Genomic DNA, 24,487 nt, shown 5'->3' with positions numbered 1-24,487 from the left:
TCACATACATGGGAAAACAGGTACTCCGGAAACAGACATGGAGGTTTTATTCTCTGAGATAATAACCAATAATCTGTAGACAATTTGCTTTATCTGAAAATATATGAGGCACCTAAACTTAACCTAATAGTGTTCCCAAATTGTGTGTGTACACACATTTCATTCATTGCCATTTTTACAATAGTAATATTTATCAAAGAAATGAAGGAATGAAACAATGATGATAGAATAGAATTCTTTAGTAATCTTTTCACTTTCAACTTCCATGCTAACCTCAGTGCTCAGTATTTTTTTTTTTTTTTTTTTGATACTCTGCTTTCTCACTGCTTAAATCTAGAGGAGGGTGTGCTAGAATTGATTGTGACTCAATATATGCTCAGGGATCAAAAGATGTTAGTGCTGACTATGCACACTTCTACAATATTTTACTATCTTAATTGCTTCCTGAATCCCTCTTTAATAAGTTCAGTGGATTATTCTTACCTTATTCCCTAACACAGGATGTGGCACAAATTAAGTGCTCAGTAAATGCAGTAAGTCATGAACAATTTGTCCAGTTCAATGACATAATTGGTATGGGTGCCTAGATGAAGACACAAGACTAATGGGAATATTATGTGGAAATATGAATGATGGGATCTTGAAATTTGCCACTGAATTTTAGTTATTTCTATTTAGTGTTAAGAGGGTTCTTGACAGAAGAATCTTGTCTATTGTTGACTATAAATTACATCTAAGATCCTTCTCCTTTCCAAATAAATTAAATTAATTCCTCCAGTTTCATGATGAGAACATTTTATGAAGAATCTGGCTTAACAGTGATGACAACCTTAAGTATAAAGCTAAGAGCCTACACTTGCTTAGCCTTTTAATAACAATGTCATCTTCTCTACAGTTGTCCAGTGACCCATGCCCATCATAAGCTCTGAGAATGCGAGCTCTGTCATACTCTGCACTAGTTAAGACAACTATTTAATTTAGGTGGATGAAGAACTTGGCTCTTTGTAGAAAGAAGGCAGTGTGTGAAGGAGAAGTCTGTTTCCTTATATGGCATTAGAATAAGACGCCTCCTTACCCCCAATTCGACTTGTGATTTTCTATGATTATCCCTAATCTAAGCAATCCCTTTAATTTCAGGACTTTCTGACTCCATCTAGACCAATGGCAGAGATAAAAGTGGGCCCAAAATGGTTTTACCATCCTCCTCCTTCATCTAAAAGGCAGACTTGGGATCATGTAGGTTTGAGTTGGTTTATCCATCCTCTGCTTCTCAGAGTTTGAGCACAAAAGAATCACAGTCAGTAGAAAGGGAACAGATAGATTATCAGTCTGGTGGTAATTGTTTGAAAACTTTTGCCATCAAATGAACTGCCCAAGGCAAGTCTTTTAAGCAGTTTAACCTTAATTGCTTCCTTTAGTCTTTTTTTGAGAGGTTATTATTGCAACATTTTCCCTTCCAAAACATTGTTCCTACCAGGGGATATTTTGGAGTCTCCCTGCTATATAGAATGAGATGCTCAACCTTTTTTCCCCTCACGAAACACTGCCATGTTGCATTTAGGCAAAAAAAGAAAAAAAGAAACTCGAATCAGTCTTCAAGATTTTTCTTTTTCTTATGATTTTTTTCCCACGTAATTATATGTATTTTTCTATTCAGCTTCAGTCGTTACCGAAGTTCGTGCCTCTCTATCTAGGCACTCACTGCTCCTAATATTTTGGCCTGTCAAATCTCCCAGAGCAGATGGTCCCTTCAGGAAAGCCCTGGAAAGTACTGGGTGTCTGGTTCTGCTTGGTCCCTCCCTCCCTCTTGGGGTCTCAGATGACAAGTCAACAAACCAGTTTCCTCCTCTTAGAGGTCGCGGATCCAGTGGCTGCAGGGTTTGGTTCCAGGGACTGCAGAGACCCTTGCGGTTGGGTCTAGCAGCAGATACCCTGTTCCGCAGCAAGCCCTGGTCCTGGGATGAGTGACATCGCGTTTGTCCAAACCGAGGCGCGGCTTTCTCTCTAGGGCCCGCCCCGCTTTCCCTGCCGCTCCAATAACCTCTCTAAAAGGCCCGGCTCGTGCTGTCAAGTAGCTGGGGCGGGCTCGGCCGAGGCGAGGAGGGGCGCCGGGAGGGGAGATGCGCTCCCAGGTGTTTGCGGCGGAAGTGGGAAACCTGTAGGTTATGGTCCAGCTGTGCCGCGCCGAGGCGAGCAGAAGCGGGGAACAGGTAGGAGGCAGGACTTTCCCTTCTTCGCAGAGAGAATAAAGAATGCGTATTTTCCTGCGGCTGTCGCCTCCCTTCCCCTTCCCCCAGCCCCGCCCCGCCCTCGTCACCCCCAGAGCTCCTGCGGTCTCCGCAGCTCTCGTGGAGAAGGACGGCAGGAAGGGCTGGGTGGAGGGAGTGTTGTACCGGGCAGTGGGTGTGGGCTGCGGGAGCCCGGGGTGACGGGCATGGCAGGCGGCAGTGCCTTGGGAAAGGGGACCGAGCCCCCGTCTCGTCTGGTCAACTTTCCTCTCAGAGGCTGCGGCCGACACCGCGGGCGATGCGCCCAAGAGGTGCCAGGTCGACCGGGCGGGGGAAGGTCTGGGGGAGCAGACATGTCAGCAGCCGGTAACCCAGGTCTTCCTAAACTGAGACCAGCTTCTGCTCCTCCCCACGCCTGTCCGCACCCGCTCGCTTCCTACCTTGCCTCCAGACTAGCGCAACCCTGAAAAACTGGGAATGGTTGCGCTGAGAGGAAAAGGGACTTGTTTTCTCCCTGGCCTTTGGGGACTGGGGGGTTGTGGGAAAAAGCCTGCAACTCGAGGGGCATTTTCCAATTAATTACGTCTCCATTGAGAAGACATCAGTCTTTCTCCCCTCTCTGCTGCAGACTTGAGGAGGGGAGAGGCAGGGAAGACTTAGCCTCTTCTCTCCTAGCGTGGCGTTGTCTATCCTAGTTTCTAAAAGATGGGTTTATCCTGGGAGATTCCCAGAGAGTTAAGTAATTGTGCCAGGATGGGCTCCCAGGGGCTGCAAGGCAGCCTCCCTGGGTGACCACATCTGGGTAGTAGGTGTTGGCCCGATGCCGGTTCTTGCTAGAGTCAGATTGCTGGAATCAGTAAGCAGAAGAATTGCAGAGAAATTGGACCCTGCATCACTCTCGGTGGGTCTGATGACACCCTGCTTTGAAAATTACTCGAACATTAGGGTGATGGGAAGAAGGAAGATGGGAGAAGCTGTAACCTCTTGTTATTTATTCGTGCCACATCCAGCATGGGCATTTGTACATATACTTGTGTATGCATATCTCCAAGGTGGAGCTATATATAGCTCTTGCACACCCAGCCCTGTTTGCCTGCTGCTGAGCAGGCTGGCTTGGCCTTCTGAAGCAATCTGGAAACACTGAGTGGGAGGGGAAAGAGGGAATCAAATTCTCCATTGGGGGAAAAGCCAGAGAAGATGCACTCAGACTGAGGAAACCTTGCATGAAATATTATTTTTGTGTTGCCCATGAAGATAAATATTTCCAAATATTATTTTGAATACATTCTTAGAGTGCTATTTGATCTTCATCCATTTCCCTGCATTTTTTCAGCTTCACAGTGTAGCTTATCAGCATGAAATGTAGCATACATATCAAATGAATATGAATCATATCTGGGATGCTTGTGCCTGTATGTTGATTGTTTGATGGTAAATTTATTTGGTAAGTTGCAGTTGACAGTATTTGGGAATCTGGGGGAATTGATCTACCCATTTTATAGGATATAAAACTAAAGGACCTTTAGAACCTCAGAAGGTAATTTTGATATTTTTTTTGTACAAATTTTACTTCTAGATATGATATTTAAACTTGTGCTGCTGTTTTATATCATATCTATTTGCACTGCTTGAGCTTTCTTTGCATTTATTTCCACATTGCCTGGAATTATTTAATTTTGGTGATAAGCCTTTCCATTTTCTTAGATGAGAAAACTAAGATTTTGAGGACAGAAGTAATTTGTTTAAGATCTTCCCCAAATCCACTATATCAACCCTAATATTCGAAAAGCTACTGTGAATTAATTGCATAGCAGTTTGCCATCAAATAGAACACTTCAGTGTCCCATGGTTTTGGTCCTGGTAACAAAGCTTGATCAATATTGGCATCACTAACAGTATAGGCCGAGGTTGGACGGGAGGGGATATTGGCGGGAGAACGGATACACAGATATGTGTAACTGAGTCCCTTTGCTGTCCCACCTGAGAGTATCACAGCTTTGTTAATCAGCTACATGCCAATATCAGATAAAAAGTTAAAGAAAAAACAGTATAGGCCAAGGTTATTCAGTTATTCAGACACTATCATTCTTTGGTTTAATTATTTATTTTTGTGTGTCTGATTTGTCTTCTAATTAGGCAGTATGTACTTTGTAGAGAAAGACCATAACCCATATTTGTGTATACATCAAGATGAACACGGCTCTAAGGAGGCTCAAAGATTCTTACTGAGGAATATCATCATAAGGAATTGTTTGGATGAATGCAGCAGTGGTTTGGGGTAATCTATTAATTGATAGAAGGCTCTGTGTTGGGAACTAATTTTGGAAACTTCTTTGACTCCATTATTCTTTCCATGGGGAGGAATGAATGACATGAGGCGTTTCTATATCCTTCCACAGAATGATTCTGTTTTCCAGTAGAGGTTCTGAAGATGTACACGTTATTCTATAGAACCTCTGATATCTTCTTCCCCTTGAGACAAAGTTGAAAAATAGATAATCCATATTTCTCCATGCAAAACATGCCATCCCACATGCCTTATTAAAAAAGAGATCAACAAGGTCCATCCATTTCTAATGATAAATTGGCCATTGTCTGTGTCATATCTAGAACTTATCTTCTCTAGGTCATCAGTTAGTCCTTCCTCAAGTCCAGTCTTCATTATTCTTTTTTTAGTGGTGCATTCATTTTATTCCCTTTTAATCTGCCATTTCTGCCATATTGTCCATCTCCTCCTTGAAATTGAGACAATAGCTACTAGAAGAAGACATACAATTATACATTACAATTATTAATGTACTTAGAGAAAACATTTTTTTCTTTGCTTTTATGCCATCAATAATTATCATCCTTAAATGAGCTTTCAGCAAAGGATACGGCCGTTGTCTAGGCTTTTCTGATTTATGATCAGTTTTTTTTTCTTTTGTCTACTTCCAGATGCCCACCATCTATTCAGTAATTAATTTCATTTCTATTCTCAATCTAATTTGTATTTTTCTGTTTTCCTTAATACCAGTTTCATCTGTCATTGCATGGCTCCATTAGTGCAGTTATCAAATATCCCTGTGTATAAGTTTCTCTGCTTAAATCTGAGATGCCAAATATTATTATTGATATAATGTATTTTTAATGTTCCTTATTGATTCAACTCTGCTTTGAATCTTTCACTGTGCTTTGACTTTGTATCTTAAAGAGCACTGGCTTTGAAGCAAGAATACTTCAAAGTGGGTTCTGATCCTTAGAACAGGACATACCAGTTGTATGAACTTGGAAATATAGCAGGTGGAGGATGGGGCATTATTTCACTATGGTTGTCTGAATGACTTACTGTATAAAATTGTATTTGAAAGAATATCCATTTACTATTAAATTTAAATGTTAAATTATAGCTTTTTATAGTTATAAGGAAATACAGGATCATTCAAGAAAAATTGGAAATAAAAGGTAGTTCCATCATGCACAGAGATCTACTATCAACCTCCCAGTTTTATTTTTATGAATGTGCATATGTATTTTAAATTTACAGATCTGAATTTACAGTGAATATGCGTTTTGGCATTCAGCTTTTTTCTAGCATAATAACACACCATAAATATTCATTTATTTCATTTAATATTCTTACTAACCATGTTCTTTTATGGCTGCCAGTTTTTTTGTAACAAAGCCTTTAGATAGTTTCCAGTTTTTCACACTTGCGGAAATGAACATAGATACTCATTACCTTTTAGATCATTTCTTTACTATAACTTCTTAGATGTTATTGGATCAAATGTATAAATATTTCCAGACTCCTAATGCTAATAACCAAATTGCTCTTACAAAAAAAATTGTGCACAAATTGATACTCAGTTTAAACTGATTGGCCATAATCACAATAACACTTGGTATTATGGTTAAAACAACTGTGACTATTTTGGAGTCAAAATTATATATCTAGTCATTCTTTGAGTTGTGTCTCTATGATTTTGAATGAGTTTGACATATTTTCATTTCTCAAGCCTTTATCTTCTCTTTTATTTGTGGATTTTACTTGACTATTTCTCTATTGGGGTATTCATAGTTTCTTCATGTAATAACAAGTCTGTTATATACTGTGAAATTTTTCCTCACCCTGTTTTTTCTCTTTTTTTATGTTGAACATACATAAATTTGTAACCCTACTATAGTTTAATCTATAAATCTATTTGCAGTGATATTTTTCATTGCTTTAAGGCCCATAAAACTTTCTGCTACCTGCAAAGAGTTGAATATAACAACATGCATTTGACAGTGCTTTTGCTGAACTTTTTTCCTTCTTTGAAGTGGGATTTGGCTTATGTATATCGTGTATCTCTGTGTGAAATGGCTCTTGGGGATGTATAAAATACACTCACAGTCTATTGAGATCCCATTACTATTTATGTGGCTTTCCCATGAAGTGAATAGTACCTTAATTCTTTCTGAGCTACTGTTGTCCATTTCAAAAGTGCCACAGGGCAGAATGTACTATGGAAGATATTAATGACCAGGTTACTCAGCCAGAGAAGGGCACATTGTTTGCACAATTATCTGAATGACTCAGACACTAAATCTGCTTTTGCCAGGATTATCCAGATGGTCCTTAATTCACTGGATAATTGCTCACCCCTGTACTTGATTTTGATGATGTAGACTTGACTGTGGCATTGCTTTTCCCGCATTCTTTTGTTTGTTGCTATTCTATAAGTGCTTCGGGTTTGTCACATTCAATTCTTTTCCTCAGAGGCATTTTCTAAGGTCCTTGAGAGCACACATTTTAGAATTATTCAGAGCTTTGCTTGAGACCTAGCTCAGCCACTTACACACTGTGTGATTCAGGGCAAGTTACTTAATTTCTTTAAACGTTTGTTTCCTGTGTGGGAAATGAGGATATTCTGAGGATGTTCAGAGTTCAGAACCCCTACTTCAGTCCCACCGTCCTGTAGTCTTCTTAAGCAAATTCTCTGCGCTACTATCAGTTAACCTTTCTGAAACCAATCTCAACAGGTACCTCCTCTGCTGGAAAATTTTTGATAGAGTTTTTTCTCTCTCTTAAATAACAAACTGCCTGAAGTTCATTAAGTCTTTTTCTTAATTAAGGACCTAATGTCCTTTATTAAGTGGTCCTTGTTACTTCTCTAAATTCATTTCCTCTTCATTCCAGTTTCTTTCATCTCCAGTATTCCTCAGTGCCAATCATATTAAACTTTTTGCATTTTCCCTTATTTATTATATTCTTCCTCTATTTCCCCAAACTCCACTTCCCCTCCATATTCTATCTCCGGTCAGACATTTTCTGTCTCCTTGTCTGCCATGTAGTTGGTCTGCCTCACCTCTTTAAGGCTCAGGTCAGTCGCCACCATCTTAAGGAAGACTTTCCAAAATTTCCAGGCTAAGTTTTAACTCTTATTCAGTGCATTCATAACAACCTGTGGGTATCCTAACCATAGCACTTACAATACTGTATTATAGCTGACTATTTACTTGCTTGTTATCCCTATTGTAAACCCTTGAGGACAAGGCCAATGCCTTATTCCTGTTTGGGCCCAGTGAAGACACTGATGTATATGTCTGAAGAAATGAATTTTAAGAAGGTTAAGACTAAGCACCTTTTAAAGATGTTGGAAGATTATGGATTTATATCTCTACATTGGAAATAAGAAATAAAACTAGAAGCTATGTCAATCTTCTTAATTTTTCAGTGATTGCTGTGTTTGTTGTTTTATACAGCAAGACAGACAAAAAGAATCTTTTAATAAGTAATTTGTCAAGATAGGGCTTCCCTGATGGCTCAGTTGGTAAAGAATCCACCTGCAATGCAGGAGACCCTGGTTTGATGCCTGGGTTGGAAAGATCTGGAGAAAGGATAGGTTACCCACTCCAGTATTCTTGGGCCTCCCTTGTGGCTCAGCTGGTAAAGAATCTGCCTAAAATGCAGGAGACCTGAGTTCAATCCCTGGATTGGGAAGATCCCCTGAAGAAGGGAAAGGCTACCCACTCCAGTATTCTGGCCTAGAGAATTCCTTGGACTGTATAGCCCATGGGTTCACAAAAAGTTGGACATGACAGAGCAACTTTCACTCAATTGCTTGTCAAGATAAGGCATGCTGAGGACATTGAATAACTAACAAATTCTAAACCAGTAGGTAATTCTTAATTCTCCATTTTAGAAGAAAGAATAAATGTATAGTTACATGGATAATGTAGATATATAAGTTTAGCTGTGTTTGAACTAAATACTGGTGAATTGAATGCTCTTTCTCTTCATTTAATAAAATCCTTTGATTGGTATGGACTCTGGAAGTTCATAAATCATCAGTTCAGTTCAGTTCAGTTGCTCATGTCTGACTCTTTGTGACCCCATGGGCTGCAGCACTCCAAGCTTTTCTGTCCATCACCAACTCCCGGAGGTTTTTCTGACTCATGTCCATCAGGTTGTTGATGCCATCCAACCATCTCATCCTCTGCCATCCCCTTCCCCTCCTGCTTTCATTTTTCCCAGCATCGGGGTCTTTTCTAGTGAGTCTCTTCTTCTCATCAGGTGGCCAAAGTATTGGAGTTTCGGCTTCAACATCAGTCCTTCCCATGAATATTCAGGACTGATTTCCTTTAGGATAGACTGGTTGGATCTTCTTGCAGTTCAAGGGACTCTCAAGAGTCTTCTCCAACACCACCGTTCAAAAGCATCAATTCTTTGGCACTCAGCTTTCTTTATAGTCCACCCCTCACATCCATACATGACTACTGGAAAAACCATACCTTTGACTGGATACAACTTTGTTGGCAAAGTAATGTCTCTGCTTTTTAATATGCTGTCTAGACTGATCATAGCTTTCCTTCCAAGGAGCAAGCATCTTTTAATTTCATGGCTGCAGTCACCATCTGCAGTGATTTTGGAGCCCCCCAAAATAAAGTCTCTCACTGTTTCCAATGTTTCTCCCTCTATATGCCATGAAGTGATGGGACCAGATGCCATGATCTTAGTTTTCTAAATGTTGAATTATAAGCTAACTTTTTCACTCTCCTCTTTCATTTTCATCAAGAAGCTTTTTAGTTCTTCTTCACTTTCTGCCAACGGTGGTGTCATATGCATATCTGAGGTTATTGACATTTTTCCCGACAATCTTGATTCCAACTTGTACTTCATCCAGTCCAACATTTCGAATGATGTACTCTGCATATAAGTTAAATAAGCAGGGTGACAATATACAGCCTTGACATACTCCTTTCCCAATTAGTAGCCAGTCTGTTGTTCCATGTCCAGTTCTAACTGTTGCTTCTTGACCTGCATATAGATTTCTCAAGAGGCAGGTCAGATGGTCTGGTATTCCTATCTCTTGAAGAGTTTTCCACAGTTTGTTGTGACCCACACAGTCAACAGTGAAAGTTTTGGTATAGTCAATGAAGCAGAAGTAGATGTTTTTCTGTAGCTCTCTTGCTTTTTTGATGATCCAAGAAATGCTGGCAGTTTGATCTCTGGTTCCTCTGCCTTTTCTAAATCCAGTTTGTACATCTGGAAGTTCATGGTTCACATACAGTTTTAAGCCTGGTTTGGAGAATTTTGAGCATTACTTTGCTAGCGTGTGAGATGAGTGCAATTGTGTGGTAGTTTGAACATTCTTTGGGACTGCCTTTCTTTGGGATTAGAATGAAAACTGACCCTTAGTCCTGTGGCCACTGCTGAGTTTTCCAAATTTGCTGGTATATTGAGTGTAGTACTTTCACAGCATCATCTTTCAGGATTTGAAATAGCTCAACTGGAATTCCATCACCTTCCCTAGCTTTGTTCACAGTGATGCTTCCTAAGGCCCCCTTGACTTTGCATTCCAAGATATCTGGCTCTATGTGAGTGATCACACCATCGTGGCTATCTGGGTTGTGAAGATCTTTTCGGTATAATTCTTCAGTGTATTCTTGCCACCTCTTAATATCTTCTGCTTCTGTTAGGTCCATACCATTTCTGTTCTTTATTATGCCCATCTTTGCATGAAATGTTCCTTTGATATCTCTAATTTTCTTGAAGAGCTCTCTAGTCTTTCCCATTCTATTGTCTTCCTCAATTTCATAACATGGATCACTGAGGAAGGCTTTCTTCTTTCTCCTTGCTATTCTTTGGAACTCTGCATTCAAATAAGTATATCTTTCCTTTTCTCCTTTGTTTTTCAAATCTCTTCTATTCATCATCATCTGGTGATGTCCACATGTAGAGTCTTCTCTTGTGTTATTGGAAGAGGGTGTTTGCTATGATCAGTGCATTCTCTTGGCAAAACTCTATTAGCCATTGACCTGCTTCGTTTTGTACTCCAAGAACAAATTTGCCTGTTACTCCACATATCTCTTGACTTCCTACTTTTGCATTCCAGTCCCCTATAATGAAAAGGACATCTTTTTGGGATGTTAGTTCTAGAAGGTCTTGTAGGTCCTCATAGAACCATTCACCTCCAACTTCTTTAGCATTACTGGTTGGGGCACAGACTTGGATTACTCTGATGTTGAATGGTTTGCCTTGGAAACAAACAGAGATCGTTCTGTTGTTTTTGAGATTGCATCCAAGTACTGCATTTTGGACTCTTGTTGACTATGATGGCTACTCCATTTCTTCTGGGGAATTCTTGTTGGCAGTAGTATATATAATGGTCATCTGAGTTAACTTCACCCATTCCAGTCCATTTTAGTTCACTGAATCCTAAAATGTCAGTGTTCACTCTTGTCATCTCCTGTTTGATCACTTCCAGTATGCCTTGATTCATCGACCTAGCATTCCAGTTTCCTATGTAATATTGCTCTTTACAGCATCGGGCTTTACTTCCATTATCAGTCACATCCACCACTGGGTGTTGTTTTTGCTTTGGCTCCGTCTGTTTATTCTTTTTGGAGTTATCTCTCCACTGATTTCCAGTAGTGTATTGGGCACCTACCGACCTGGGGAGTTCATCTTTCAGTGATATAATGCATAACCTGGTTTGATCCTTTGCAACAATTCTGAAACTTAGGTTGTAAAGTATGGTTATTCATTTTTACAGATGAAGAGACAAGCTCAGAGAAATAGGTAATTTGTCTGAGGTCATGTTAGGAGCAAATCTGGACAAGGGGTAAGGCAATCTTATTCATGCTTGCATGTTTGTTTTATCATGCTAGTCAGAACATCTCACGGAGAGGTGTGGACCATGATTTTGTCCAGGTCAAGGACATTGGTCTTGATTGATATTAATAATCCACTGAGAGTCCTGAACAATTCAGTAAAAATCACTAATGTTTATATATAATTGTTACATCGTTTTTTAATAACCTGAGAGGTGACACCTGACAGTGATTTTTGTTTTCAACATGTTATAAGATCTTGTATTTGTTTAATTGATTGATCATTTAGAATATACACACATGTGCACAGACATTTTTTTTAATATACATATATATGTATTTATGTATTTAAAACTTCAGAGTGTATTCCTCTTTATTTTTGATGACAAGTATGACAAACTTTCTCTTATTTTTTTACTAGAATATTAAAATGCTTTTTCTAGATATTCTTAATTAAGTAGACAATATCCAGCTTTTACATTTGGCTTAGAATATATGCTATACAATCTTGGAGAATCAGATGAGTCATATATGTTTTTCAGAAATAGTACAAGGAATGAAACATTTTTATGAAAAATGAATGGTTGCTTACCTAGAGCACTCATCTAGCTGAATTTAAAGATTGAAAATATTGAAGTATGGGACAGCTTTTCTATTTGGTTTTGCAGACAGTGACTTCTGTATAATCGTACTTCAGTTATTGGCAACAACCATTTTGAGTGCTCAGTCTGTGCTGGGCATTGTTTTAAATGTGTGGCATGTGATATCTCATAACTTAATGAAACCCATGAGATGGATTTTACTTCTATTTTTTAACCATTTATAGATGAGAAAAATAGATATACTAAAAAAACTAGTGATTAGAGAAGCTAGAATTCGCATCCAGTTTAACTAACTCCTAAACCTAGATTATTCATCTGTGTGCTATTCTGCCTCTCCATGATATCTAGTTTTAGTATTTTAATTAGTCACAGTTCAAATTTCCTCCATTTTAGGTGACCTTCTATCCCTAGACTGTCACATGAATTTGACATCAACACAACAGATTAAGCCATTATGAATTGATATATGGTTTATTTATGGATATCTCATAAACAATATGGTCTTCTACTGAAGTGATTTACATGGGGAAATTTTCAAAGCATAAATTAAGCAATTATAATATTCTATTTAAAAATTCATTATTTTAACTTTTTGTTAAGTATCAGAATTTTTTTTGTGCTTTTCAGGCCTATTTTTCTTCATAACATTATAAACCATAAACAGTAATTCTGTCCTAAGACATCTAATCTGATAGTATTTAATTGTCATGGTTACTAGTACAGATTTGCTGTCTGTAACAGGCAAGATTGTCTACTGAGGTAATATAAACAATATTTGAAACATTCTAGTTTGAAACTCAACTTATTTAATGTAACAAATTTATATCAGGTGGAAATCCCTTTGCACATTATTTTTATGCATTAAACACAATATATTTTAACTAAAAATCTTAAAAAAAATCTACTGGTTTGATTTACTGTATTTTTCTTTTTGCTTTCATACCAACTCTTTTGGTGCTAGAAAATTAACTCACTTTTTTCTCCCGCAAAATTATTTGGAATGATGATGAAACTAAGACATCTACTTTTAATAAAACATTGCATTGCTTTTATTAAAAAAAAAAAAAGAAAAAATTTAGATAGAGTAACAGAAATATAGAAAAGCACACAGAAAAACAGTCATGAAATCAAGATTCAGTTCTTAATAAAGACCTTTGTCAGTACCCAACACCCCCTCTTCCAGCAATCATTACCACCTTGTTCTTCCACAAAAGTAATCACTAATTCTGACTTCAAGACCATAGAATTGTTTTGCCTGTTTTTGAAATATGTATAGACAGAATCATACCGTATGTGACTTTTTTGTATCAAATTTCTTTTGCTCAGTCTTTTTGTTGAGATATATCCATGTTCTGAATGTAATAATAATTCATTTTTATTGTTCTATAAAATTCCGTTATACTCCAACACGGACCTATCTGTTCTACCTGTTAGATGTTTAGGTTGTTTTCAGTTTTGTGTAATAGTTTTCCTATAATCATACATTCTTTTACATGCCTTTTGTAGTGCATGTATGTATATGCATTTTTGCTAAGATATACTTAAGAGAGTTGGACTGTGAAGAAAGCTGAGCGCCGAAAAATTGATGCTTTTGAACTGTGGTATTGGAGAAGACTCTTGAGAGTCCCTTGGACTGCAAGGAGATTCAACCAGTCCATCCTAAAGGAGATCAGCCCTGGGTGTTCATTGGAAGGACTGATGCTGAGGCTGAAACTCCAGTACTTTGGCCACCTCATGCGAAGAGTTGACTCATTGGAAAAGACCCTGATGCTGGGAGGGATTGGGGGCAGGAGGAGAAGGGGATGACAGAGGATGAGATGGCTGGATGGCATCACCGACTCAATGGACATGAGTTTGAGTAAACTCCGGGAGTTGGACAGGGAGGCCTGGCGTGCTGTGATTCATGGGGTTGCAAAGAGTCGGACATGACTGAGCGACTGAACTGAACTGAACTGAGCTGATACCTAAGATTAGTTTTCTGTGATTTTAGTTTTCAGTCTTTCTGCCCTCTGATGGAGAAGGGTAAGAGGCTTATGGAAGCTTCCTGCTGGGAGAGACTGGCTGAGGGGGAAATTGGGTCTTGTTCTGATGGGCAGGGGCCATGTTCAGTAAATCTTTTATCCAATTTTCTGTTGATGGATGGAACTGTGTTCCCTCCCGGTTACTTACCTGGGGCCAAACTATGGTGGAGGTAATGAAGATAATGGTGACCTCCTTCAAAAAGTCCCATGCATGCACTTCTACACTCAGCACCCCCAACTCACAGCAGGCCATCACTGACCCACACCTCTGCCGGAGACTCCTGGACACTTACGGGTAAGTCTGGGTCAGTCTCTTGTGGGGTCACTGCTCCTTTCTCCTGGGTCCTGGGGCACACAAGGTTCTGTTTGTGCCTCCAAGAGATTATTTCCTAGTCCTGTGTAAGTTCTGGCAGCTCTATGGTGGGGTTAATGGCGGCCGCCTCCACGAAGTCTTATGCCATACCCAGGTCTGCTGCACCCAGAGCATTGCCTCTGTGGCAGTCCACTGCTGACCCACACCTCCACAGGAGATGCTCAAACACAATTCTGTCTCAGTCTCTGTGGGGTCTCTGGGTCCTGGTGCGCACAAAGTTTGTTTGAGCCATCTGAGCGTTTCTAGTGGGTATAGGGTTTGATTCTGAATGTGATTTTGCCCCTCCTACCATCTTTCTGGGGCTTCTCCTTTGTTCTTGGATGTGGAGTATCTCCTCACAGTTGCTTGATCAAGTGCCACACAACCGCTGCTCTAGCACCTACCGCCTTGCTGGGGCCTCTCTGCCCTTGGACACGGGGTATCTCCCCAAAGCCGCTTCTGCGCCACACAGCCGCCACACAGCCTGTGTGCCTCAATAGACTTTTTTCCCCCCCTAAGCTTCCCTCCTTTGTCTATCAGTTTTATGCACCAACTTGGTGGCAGTCAGAAAGATCCAGCAAAGGAAACTCTAAAAAATCCAAGATGGATGGGTCATGGTGGAGAGCTCTGACAAAACGTGGTGAACTGGAGAAGGGAATGGCAAACCACTTCAGTATTCTTGCCTTGAGAACCCCATGAACAGTATGGAAAGGCAAAAAGATAGGACACTGAAAGATGGACTCCCCAGGTCTGTAGGTGCCAAATACGCTACTGAAAATCAGTGGAGAGATAACTCCAAAAAGAATAAAGAGATGGAGCCAAAGCAAAAACAATACCCAGTTGTGGATGTGACTGGTGATGGAAGTAAAGCCTGATGCTGTAAAGAGCAATATTGCATAGGAACCTGGAATGTTAGGTTGATGAATCAAGGCAAACTGGAAGTGATCAAACAGGGGATGGCAAAAGTGAACATTGACATTTTAGGATTCAGTGAACTAAAATGGACTGGAATGGGTGAATTTAACTCAGATGACTATTATATATACTACTGTCAGCAAGAATCCCTTAGAAGAAATGGAGTAGCCATCATAGTCAACAAGAGTCCAAAATGCAGTACTTGGATGCAATCTCAAAAACAACAGAACGATCTCTGTTTGTTTCCAAGGCAAACCATTCAACATCAGAGTAATCCAAGTCTGTGCCCCAACCAGTAATGCTGAAGAAGTTGGAGGTGAAGTTGGAGGTGAATAGATGAAGACCTATAAGACCTTCTAGAACTAGCACCCAACAAAGATGTCTTTTTCATTATAGGGGACTGGAATGCAAAAGTAGGAAGTCAAGAGATACGTGGAGTAGCAGGCAAATTTGGCCTTGGAGTATGAAGCGAAGTAGGTCAATGGCTAATAGAGTTTTGCCAAGAGAATGCACTGGTCATAGCAAACACCCTCTTCCAAAAACACAAGAGAAGACTCTACACATGAACATCACCAGATGGTCAATATCAAAATCAGATTGATTATATTCTTTGCAGCCAAAGATGGAGAAGTTCTATATAGTCAGCAAAAACAAGACTGGGAGCTCACTGTGGCACAGCTCATGACTCCTTATTGCCAAATTCAGGCTTAAATTGAAGAAAGCAGGGAAAACCACCATACCATTCAGGTATGACCTAAATCAAACCCCTTATACAGTGGGAGTGACAAATAGATTCAAGGGATTAGATCTGATAGACTGCCTGAAGAACTATGGACAGAGGTTTGTGACATTGTCAGGAGACAGGGATCAAGACCATCCCCAAGGAAAAGAAATGCAGAAAGGCAAAATAGTTGTCTGAGGAGGCCTTACAAATAGCTATGAAAAGAAGAGAAGTGAAAAACAAAGGAGAAAAGGAAAGACATACCCATTTGAATGCAGAGTTCCAAAGAATAACAAGGAGAGAGAAGAAAGCCTTCGTCAGTCAATCAGGGATCCATGTAAAGAAACTGAGGAAAACAATAGAATGGGAAAGACTAGAGAGTGCTGAACATTTCATGTAAAGATGGGCACAATAAAGGACAAAAATGGTATAGACCTAACAGAAGCAGAAGATATTAAGAGGTGGCAGGAATACACAGAACTACACACAAAAAAATCTTCACGACCCAGGTAATCATAATGGTTAGGTCACCAACCCAGAGCCAGACATCCTGGAATGCAAAATCAAGTAGGCCCTAGGAAGCATCACTATGAGCAAAGCAGGTGGATGTGATGGAATTCCAGTTGAGCTATTTCAAATCCTAAAAGACGATGCTGTGAAAGTACTGCACTCAATATGCCAGCAAATTTGGAAAACTCAGCAGTGGCCCCAGGACTGGAAAAGGTCAGTTTTCATTCCAATCCCAAAGAAGGGCAATGCCAAAGAGTGCTCAAACCACTGCACAAGTGCACTTATCTCACATGCTAGCAAAGTAATGCTCAAAATTCTCAAAGCCAGGCTTCAACAGTATGTGAACTATGAACTTCCAGATGTTCAAGCTAGATTTAGAAAAGGTAAAGGAACCAGAGATCAAATTGCCAACATCTGTTGGATCATTGAAAAACCAAGAGAGTTCCAGAAAGATTCTACATCTGCTTTACTAACTATGCCAAACCCTTTGACTGTGGATCACAACAAACTGTGGAAAGTCTTCAAGAGATGGGAATAGCAGACTACCTGACCTGGCTCTTGAGAAATCTGTATGCAGGTCAAGAAGCAACAGTTAGAACTGGACATGGAACAACAGACTAGTTACTAATTGGCAAAGGAGTACGTCAAGGCTGTATACTGTCACCCTGCTTATTTAACTTATATGCAGAGTACATCATGTGAAATGCTGGACTGGATGAAGTACAAGCTGGAATCAAGGTTGCTGGGAGAAATGTCAATAACCTCAGATATGCAGATGACACCACCCTTATGGCAGAAAGCAAAGAAGAACTAAAAAGCCTCTTGATGAAAGTGAAAGAGGAGAGTGAAAAAGTTGGCTTAAAACTCAACATCCATAAAATAAGATCATGGCATCCAGTCCCATCACTTCATGGCAAATAGATGGGGAAACAATGGAAACAGTTGCAGACTTTATTTTTGGGGACTCCAAGATCACTGCAGATGGTTAGTGTAGCCATGAAATTAAAAGACACTTACTCATTGGTAGAAATGTTATGACCAACCTAGACAGCATATTAAAAAGCGGAGACAATACTTTGCCAACAAAGGTCTGGCTAGTCAAAGCATTTATGCAGTAGTCATATATGGATGTTAGAGTTGGACTATAAAGAGAGATGAGTGCTGAAAAATTGATGCTTTTGAACTGTGGTGTTGGAGAAGACTCTTGAAAGTCCCTTGCACTGCCATGGTATCTAAACCAGTTCATCCTAGAGGAAATCAGTCTTGAATATTCATTGGAAGCACTGATGCTGAAGCTGAAAATCCAATCCTTTGGCCACCTGAAGAGAACTGACTCACTAGAAAAGATCCTGGTGCTGGGAAAGATTGAAGGCAGGAGGAGAAGAGGATGATAGATAAGATGGCTGGATAGCATCACCGACTCAATGGACGTGAGTCTGAGTAAATTCTGGGTGTTGGTGATGGACAGGGAGGCCTGGTATGCTGCAGTCCATGGGGTCGCAAAGAGTTGGACATGACTTAGCGACTGAACTGAACCTAAGGTTAACTTGCTGAATCAATGACTAATGCTTAGTAAAATTCCTAGATTTCCCCAAGGGTTTGAGCCAATTTCCAGTTCAGTCTTTGGTGTGTGAGATTTCAAGTTACTCATTAGCTTTGCCTTCAGTTGATTTTAATAGTCTTTTTAACTTAAACTATTATAGTAGGTGGGAATGTGTGGAGACGGATGTCTCATTATGGTTTTAATTTGCATTTTTCATTAATATGTTATTAAACACCTTTATATATATGTATATAGACTCCTTGAATATGGTGTTTTGGTTTTGTTGGTTTTTAGTCGCTAAGTCATGTCTGACTCTTTTAGACCCCATGGGTTGTAATCCTGTCGGACTTTCTTTTTATGGGGTTTGCCAGGGAAGAATAGTGGAGTAGGTTGCAATTTTCTTTTCCAGGGGACCTTCCTTACTGAGTGATCGAACCTTTGTCTCCTGCATTGTCAGGCAGACTCTTTGCCACTGAGCCACCTGGGAAGGCAATAATGTTTTAGAGTACCATTCAAAGATTTTGTTTACTTTACTGTTATCTGTATTTTATTTATTGATTCATAAGTGGTTCCTTATATTAGTATATTTTGAATTTGAGTGCTTCGAAAATATTTGCAAATATATTTTCCCTGGTGGCTCAGATGGCAAAGAGTCTGAGAGACTCTTCTGAGAATAATTCATTTGAGAATAATGGGTTTATTTTTTCTTATCCATTCTTTGTAACTTATTAAACATCTTAACTTATTATGCTGACTAAGAGCTCTACGGCAGTGCTGAGTAGAAATGGTGTTAATTGACTCATTCTTTATCTCATAAAAAAATTTCTCAAAAGTTTGTCTTTAAGTATCAGATTTTTTATAGATAACTTTTGTCAGGCTAAGGAAGATCCCTCCTATTTTTAGTCATTAAAATTTAAAATATTTTTTAATAACTTTAAATGTATTCTAATGATCATATGATTTTTATCTTGTTTGTTAAAGAAACAGATTATATTGGTTGATTTTCAAATGCTAAACTAGAATTCTCACCTGGAATAAATTTAACTTGTTCATGATGCATTTATAACCTGCTACGTGCATTACTAGGTTAGTGTTGATAATGTTTCATTTAGTATTTTTTGTTCTATTTTCAATTTTTGTAATATTATTTCATCATGCTTTGGTGTCAAATTTATGTTGGTTGGACTCGTGAGATGAGATATATTGCCTCTTTTTATTCTGGTAAGAGTTTGTGAAAGATACATTTTAATTTTCTGTAGAGTCAACTAGTGAAGACATTTGGCACTAGAAATTTTTTTCTGGCAATATTTTAAACTAAAAATTCAGTTACTTTATGTATTATGAAAAATTCAGTTACTTTATGTATATTCATATTTTCTGTGTATTATTTAATCTTTTTTGTAAGTTGAACTTGTCTAGGAGCTTGCCCACCTAAATTGTCAAATGTATTGAATATTGTTCTTAAAAATAATCTCATACTATCTTTTTAATATAGTATGTATCTTTTTAATATGTATATGATTTTTAATGATGATTCTCTTTCCATTCTTTTAAATCCACTGACAGAGCTGACTATTCTTAACATTTTGTGTATATTTTAAAAGATTTCAAAATGCATCGTATTATGTATAGTGCTCTATCACTTTTTTTATCTTGGCCAATTTTTATTTTCACACATTGTAGTGCTAACACATCTTTTTAGTATTTGCATGCTGTCCATCTGCATGGAACACAGTTTATCTATGTCACCCTTATTGGATCTTTGCTTTATTTGTAATTATTTTTTAAAGAATGCCAAAAGAATACCATTCTACATGTACTTTTGTACATTCCTTAGAATACTTCGCTAATACATTTCTAGAGTGAAATTTCTAGCAAAGAGTTACATCTTTTGTAATTATTAGTATTTCCAAATTGTTCTTCAAAGACATTGTAGCAATTTAATCTTAGTAACATGAACAAGAATGTTTTCTCTTGCTCCCCTCAAGGGAAGTGGCTGGGAAGGTAAAGAATCCTCCTGCAATGCAGGAGACCCTGGTTTATCCCTGGGTTGGAAAAATCCCTTGGAGCAGTGGGATGGCTACACTCCAGTGTTCTTGCCTGGAGAATTTCATGATCAGAGGAAACTGGTGGGCCACAGTCAGTCCATGGTGTAGCAAAGAGTCGAACATGACTAAGCGATTAACATTTTCGCTTTTCTTTCTTCCTCCCTTGTACTGAGTATTATCAATCTTCCAAATACTTTTAGAAGATGTTTTTCTTTCTAAATGAAACCACTACTAAAAAAATAATATAAATGAATCGCAACTATGCACCGAAGACATCATAAAATATAAATTTGAGATTTCCCTATAGATTTTTTACTTTATACATAAAATATTTTTGGCTATTATTGGGATTGTAAAATATTTCAGTTAAATTTGGCACTAAGTTGTTTTTATAAAATTTAAGTGCTAAAAAACTCTGTTGCTTTCATTGTTTGTTATAGCTTTTCGATATAGTGTATGGCGTGTCTGCTTGTGCAGGAAGGAATATAGTACTAGATGTTCAATAACATAGGTTTTTAAAAATTGAGATATATTTATTACAGAAAATTCATCTTTTTTAAAATTAAATTTTATTGGAGTTTAGTTGATTTACAATGTTGTGTTAGTTTCCACTGTACAATAAAATATGTCAGCTATACATATACATATATTCAGCCTTTTTTAGATCCCTTTTCCTTATAGGTCATTACTGGGTCTTGAGTAGAGAGCCCTCTGCTAACAACAGGTCCTTTCTGTTATCTATTTTATAGATAGTAGTATGTATATAGCAATCTCAATCTCTCAATTTATCCCTCCACTGTTTCCCCCAACTTGTAACCACAAGTGTGTTTTCTACATCTGTGACTCTAATACTGTTTTGTAATTTCATTTGATTATTTTTTTAGATTCCACATATAAGCAATATCATATGATAAAGTCCATCTTTTAAAAGTATACAATCTTTTTTGTTGTTTTTATTGTACTCATTATCTGTGCAACTATCACCTTTACCGAATTCTAGAACAATTTCATCCCTCCAAAATACAACCCTTAATTGTTCCTCCCATTTCCTAGCCACTTAGCTAGGAAATAGCCTCTGACTTTGCCTATACTGGACATTTCATGAAATGGAATCATACAATATGTCCTTTTCTAGCTGGCTTCCTTCACTAAGCATAATGCTTTCAAGGCGCATCCATGTTTTAGTATATATCAGTACTTTTTATTGCTGAGTATTTCATTGTATGGATATACTGCATTTCATTTATTCATTTATCAGTTGAAGGGCATTTAGGCTGTTCCCACTTTCTGGCTACAGTAAATAGTGGTGTCATGAATGTATGCGTATACATTTTTGAATGAATATATATTTTTAGTTCTTTGGGGTATATACCTGAAAGTAGAGTTGTAGGGTCATATGGTAACTCTATTTTAACTCTGTAAAAAAATTTAAATGTATTTATTTTTAATTGAAGGATAATTACTTTACAATATTGTGTTGATTTCTGGCATATATCAACATGAATTAGCCATAGGTATATGTAGACATAGTTTTAAATCTAAATTCTGGAACTTAGTAGATATGTATTCCTGAGAAATCTACTCAACTCTTATAACTCTGAGTGGCTTCATTTCCTAAATTGAGGAAAATACATATGAAAGTAAGTTTACTATATTGCCTGTCATCTATTTTCTAGGTGTAATTTAAATGATTAAGCTAGTCAGGCAGGGCCTTTTCTTTTTCACTTGCCTAATTATGGCCCTGTAAATGTTACTTATTCTTCAAGGAAAATAGTTTCCAGATATGAAAAACGACTGTCTCCCATAAACGATCTATGAAGTTGAGCTAAAAGTAGATCTACTTGAAGTAGAGAGAATAATGTGATTAATACTTTTCCTTCATTTATATTATGTATTGTATTTGTCAGTGGAAGGAAGAAGAAAGAAGGGAGAGAGGGAGAGAGAACAGAAACACATCTCCTGTGTGGTAAGCTTTGTAGAGTAAATATCAGACTTTTCCTGCCTTCAAGAGGCTTATAATATAAGTGGGGAAAATGAAAAGATAAACCCAAATTGCGTGATGACTGCTTTTATACAAGTAGATCCAATGTTAATTGAATACTGTATGCCAGGGACATTTACAAGAGTATGACTGGTTTAAGTAACTGAGAGAAATGTAATAAACGACAGAGTATATATTAGGTCTCCTGCGTTGGGCAGGCACATTCTTTACCACTAGCGCTATCTGGGAAGCCCATAAAGTAGCAAAACATATGACCAAACAGGAGAAAATAGTAGATCAAGTATTTATAAGTATTTACAAGTAGATCAATGTATTTTTCCCTAGAAGCAGTGGTTCCAAGAAAGACAGTGATTTAATTGAATATTTTAAAATGTGTTGTGAGAATTTAATGAAGTTAAAAATAAATATTAGGTATGAGAGAACTTTGTAATTTCAAAAATGTGGAAATTAACTAGTTTTGAAACATCATGTCTAGATAATTGCTGATAAGAAATATTGCTACAAATTGGCAGGATTGTACTCTCCAAATCATCTTTTAAAATCTCTCATAATAATTTCATTTTGACTTCATTTTGCTATTAGTGTTCTATAAAAACTCCCTTTAAGTAATTAAGGAGAGAAAATTAAATATATGTTTTCATCTCAATCTTTTCATAGGTTCTTTGAAAGCTAGATTTCTGCTAAGACATACATATCTTATTAAAAAGCCATATAAATTCATGGGAGTTCATAGAAGTTTACTGGACTTTGGATGTCATTTAAGCCATGGCTGAGAATACCACCATGCTTATTTCATAAACACAGGTGGTTTCCTATTTGCATTATAGAATAGTCATTTATAGCATGACCAAATCACCAAAAATGTTGTTTATTAGTACTGTGATTTTTAGGGATATTTGAAATAGAAGGTTTTTATAAAATGCTTCTTATGTCTGACATCAACAGACTGAGAATTTTTAAATTCATTTTTACTGTAGCAAAGCAACCAATTGTAAAGAGATTGCCATTATTACTAGCTTAAATGATTTTATTAGTCATAGTAAAAATGTGCTCAAAATGTTAATTCTTGTCATTTGAAAGGTTACAGTTGCAATAAAAATTCCTATATTTCTGGTAGTTCACTGATTGAATATTGAGAAGTCACAACAAATAACTGACATATAGCAAGTGTGCATAATTTATTTATTTCTTTACTTTCTGTCTCCTTTTAGTGCTTCTGTTGTTCAAGGAAGTATTTTGCTCAAGTGTATGACAATATTGGCCTTTTTTGAATATGTGAAAATGTAATTTTTAAAGCCAGTTATTGTCTATTATTTGATTCATTAAAGCTTCTGCTCAGCTTTCATATCAGTTCAGTTCAGTTCATTTCAGCTGCCCAGTCATGTCTGACTCTTTGCTACCCCATGAACTGCACCACACCAGGCTTCTCTGTCCATCACCAACTCCTGAAGCTTTCTCAAACTCATGTCCATTGAGTTGGTGATGCCATCCAACCATCTCATCCTTTGTCGTCCCCTTCTCATCCTGCCTTCTGTCTTCCAAGCATCAGGGTCTTTTTCAGTGAGTCAGTTCTTCGCATCAGGTGACCAAAGTATTGAAGCTTCAGCATCAGCATCAGTCCTTCCAATGAATATTCAGGATTGATTTCCTTTAGGATAGACTGGTGGGATCTCCTTGCAGTCCAAGGGACTCTCAAGAATTTTCTCCAACATCACAATTCAAAAGCATCAATTCTTTGGCGCTCAGCCTTCTTTATGGTCCAACTCTCACATCCATACATGACTACTGGAAAAACCATAGCTTTGGCTAGATGGACCTTTGTTGGCAAAGTAGTGTCTCTACTTTTTTTTTGTGTGTGTGTGTGTGTTGTATGACCACATTTTTATTTTTATTTTTTATTTTTTTAAAATTTTATTTTATTAGTTGGAGGCTAATTACTTCACAACATTTCAGTGGGTTTTGTCATACATTGATATGAATCAGCCATAGAGTTACACGTATTCCCCATCCCGATCCCCCCTCCCACCTCCCTCTCCACCCGACTCCTCTGGGTCCTCTCAGTGCACCAGGCCCGAGCACTTGTCTCATACATCTCACCTGGGCTAGTGATCTGTTTCACCATAGATAATATACATGCTGTTCTTTTGAAACATCCCACCCTCACCTTCTCCCACAGAGTTCAAAAGTCTGTTCTGTACTTCTGTGTCTCTTTTTCTGTTTTGCATATAGGGTTATCGTTACCATCTTTCTAAATTCCATATATATGTGTTAGTATGCTGTAATGTTCTTTATCTTTCTGGCTTACTTCACTCTGTATAATGGGCTCCAGTTTCATCCATCTCATTAGAACTGATTCAAATGAATTCTTTTTAATGGCTGAGTAATATTCCATGGTGAAATCAAAGTGTCTCTACTTTTTAATATGCTGTCTAGGTTGGTCATAACTTTTCTTCTAAGGAGCAAGCAT

General features: G+C 38.0%; 1 protein-coding gene across 1 annotated transcript in view; it reads left to right on the top strand.

Moving 5' to 3' along the window:
- The first annotated feature begins 2,072 nt into the window (after positions 1-2,072).
- The window catches only part of CNTN1 (contactin 1), a 401,067-nt gene continuing 378,652 nt past the window's right edge, over positions 2,073-24,487 (top strand). Inside the window, exon 1 of the mRNA XM_065932171.1 lies at positions 2,073-2,210. The gene's annotated coding sequence lies outside the window, so the exon portion shown is untranslated. The remainder of the gene's footprint in view (positions 2,211-24,487) is intronic.

Source organism: Muntiacus reevesi, chromosome 4, assembly GCF_963930625.1.
Source record: "Muntiacus reevesi chromosome 4, mMunRee1.1, whole genome shotgun sequence".
Taxonomy (NCBI): domain Eukaryota; kingdom Metazoa; phylum Chordata; class Mammalia; order Artiodactyla; family Cervidae; genus Muntiacus; species Muntiacus reevesi.
Note: the sequence above shows the minus strand (reverse complement) of the source record. Positions and strands in the feature narration are given on the sequence as shown.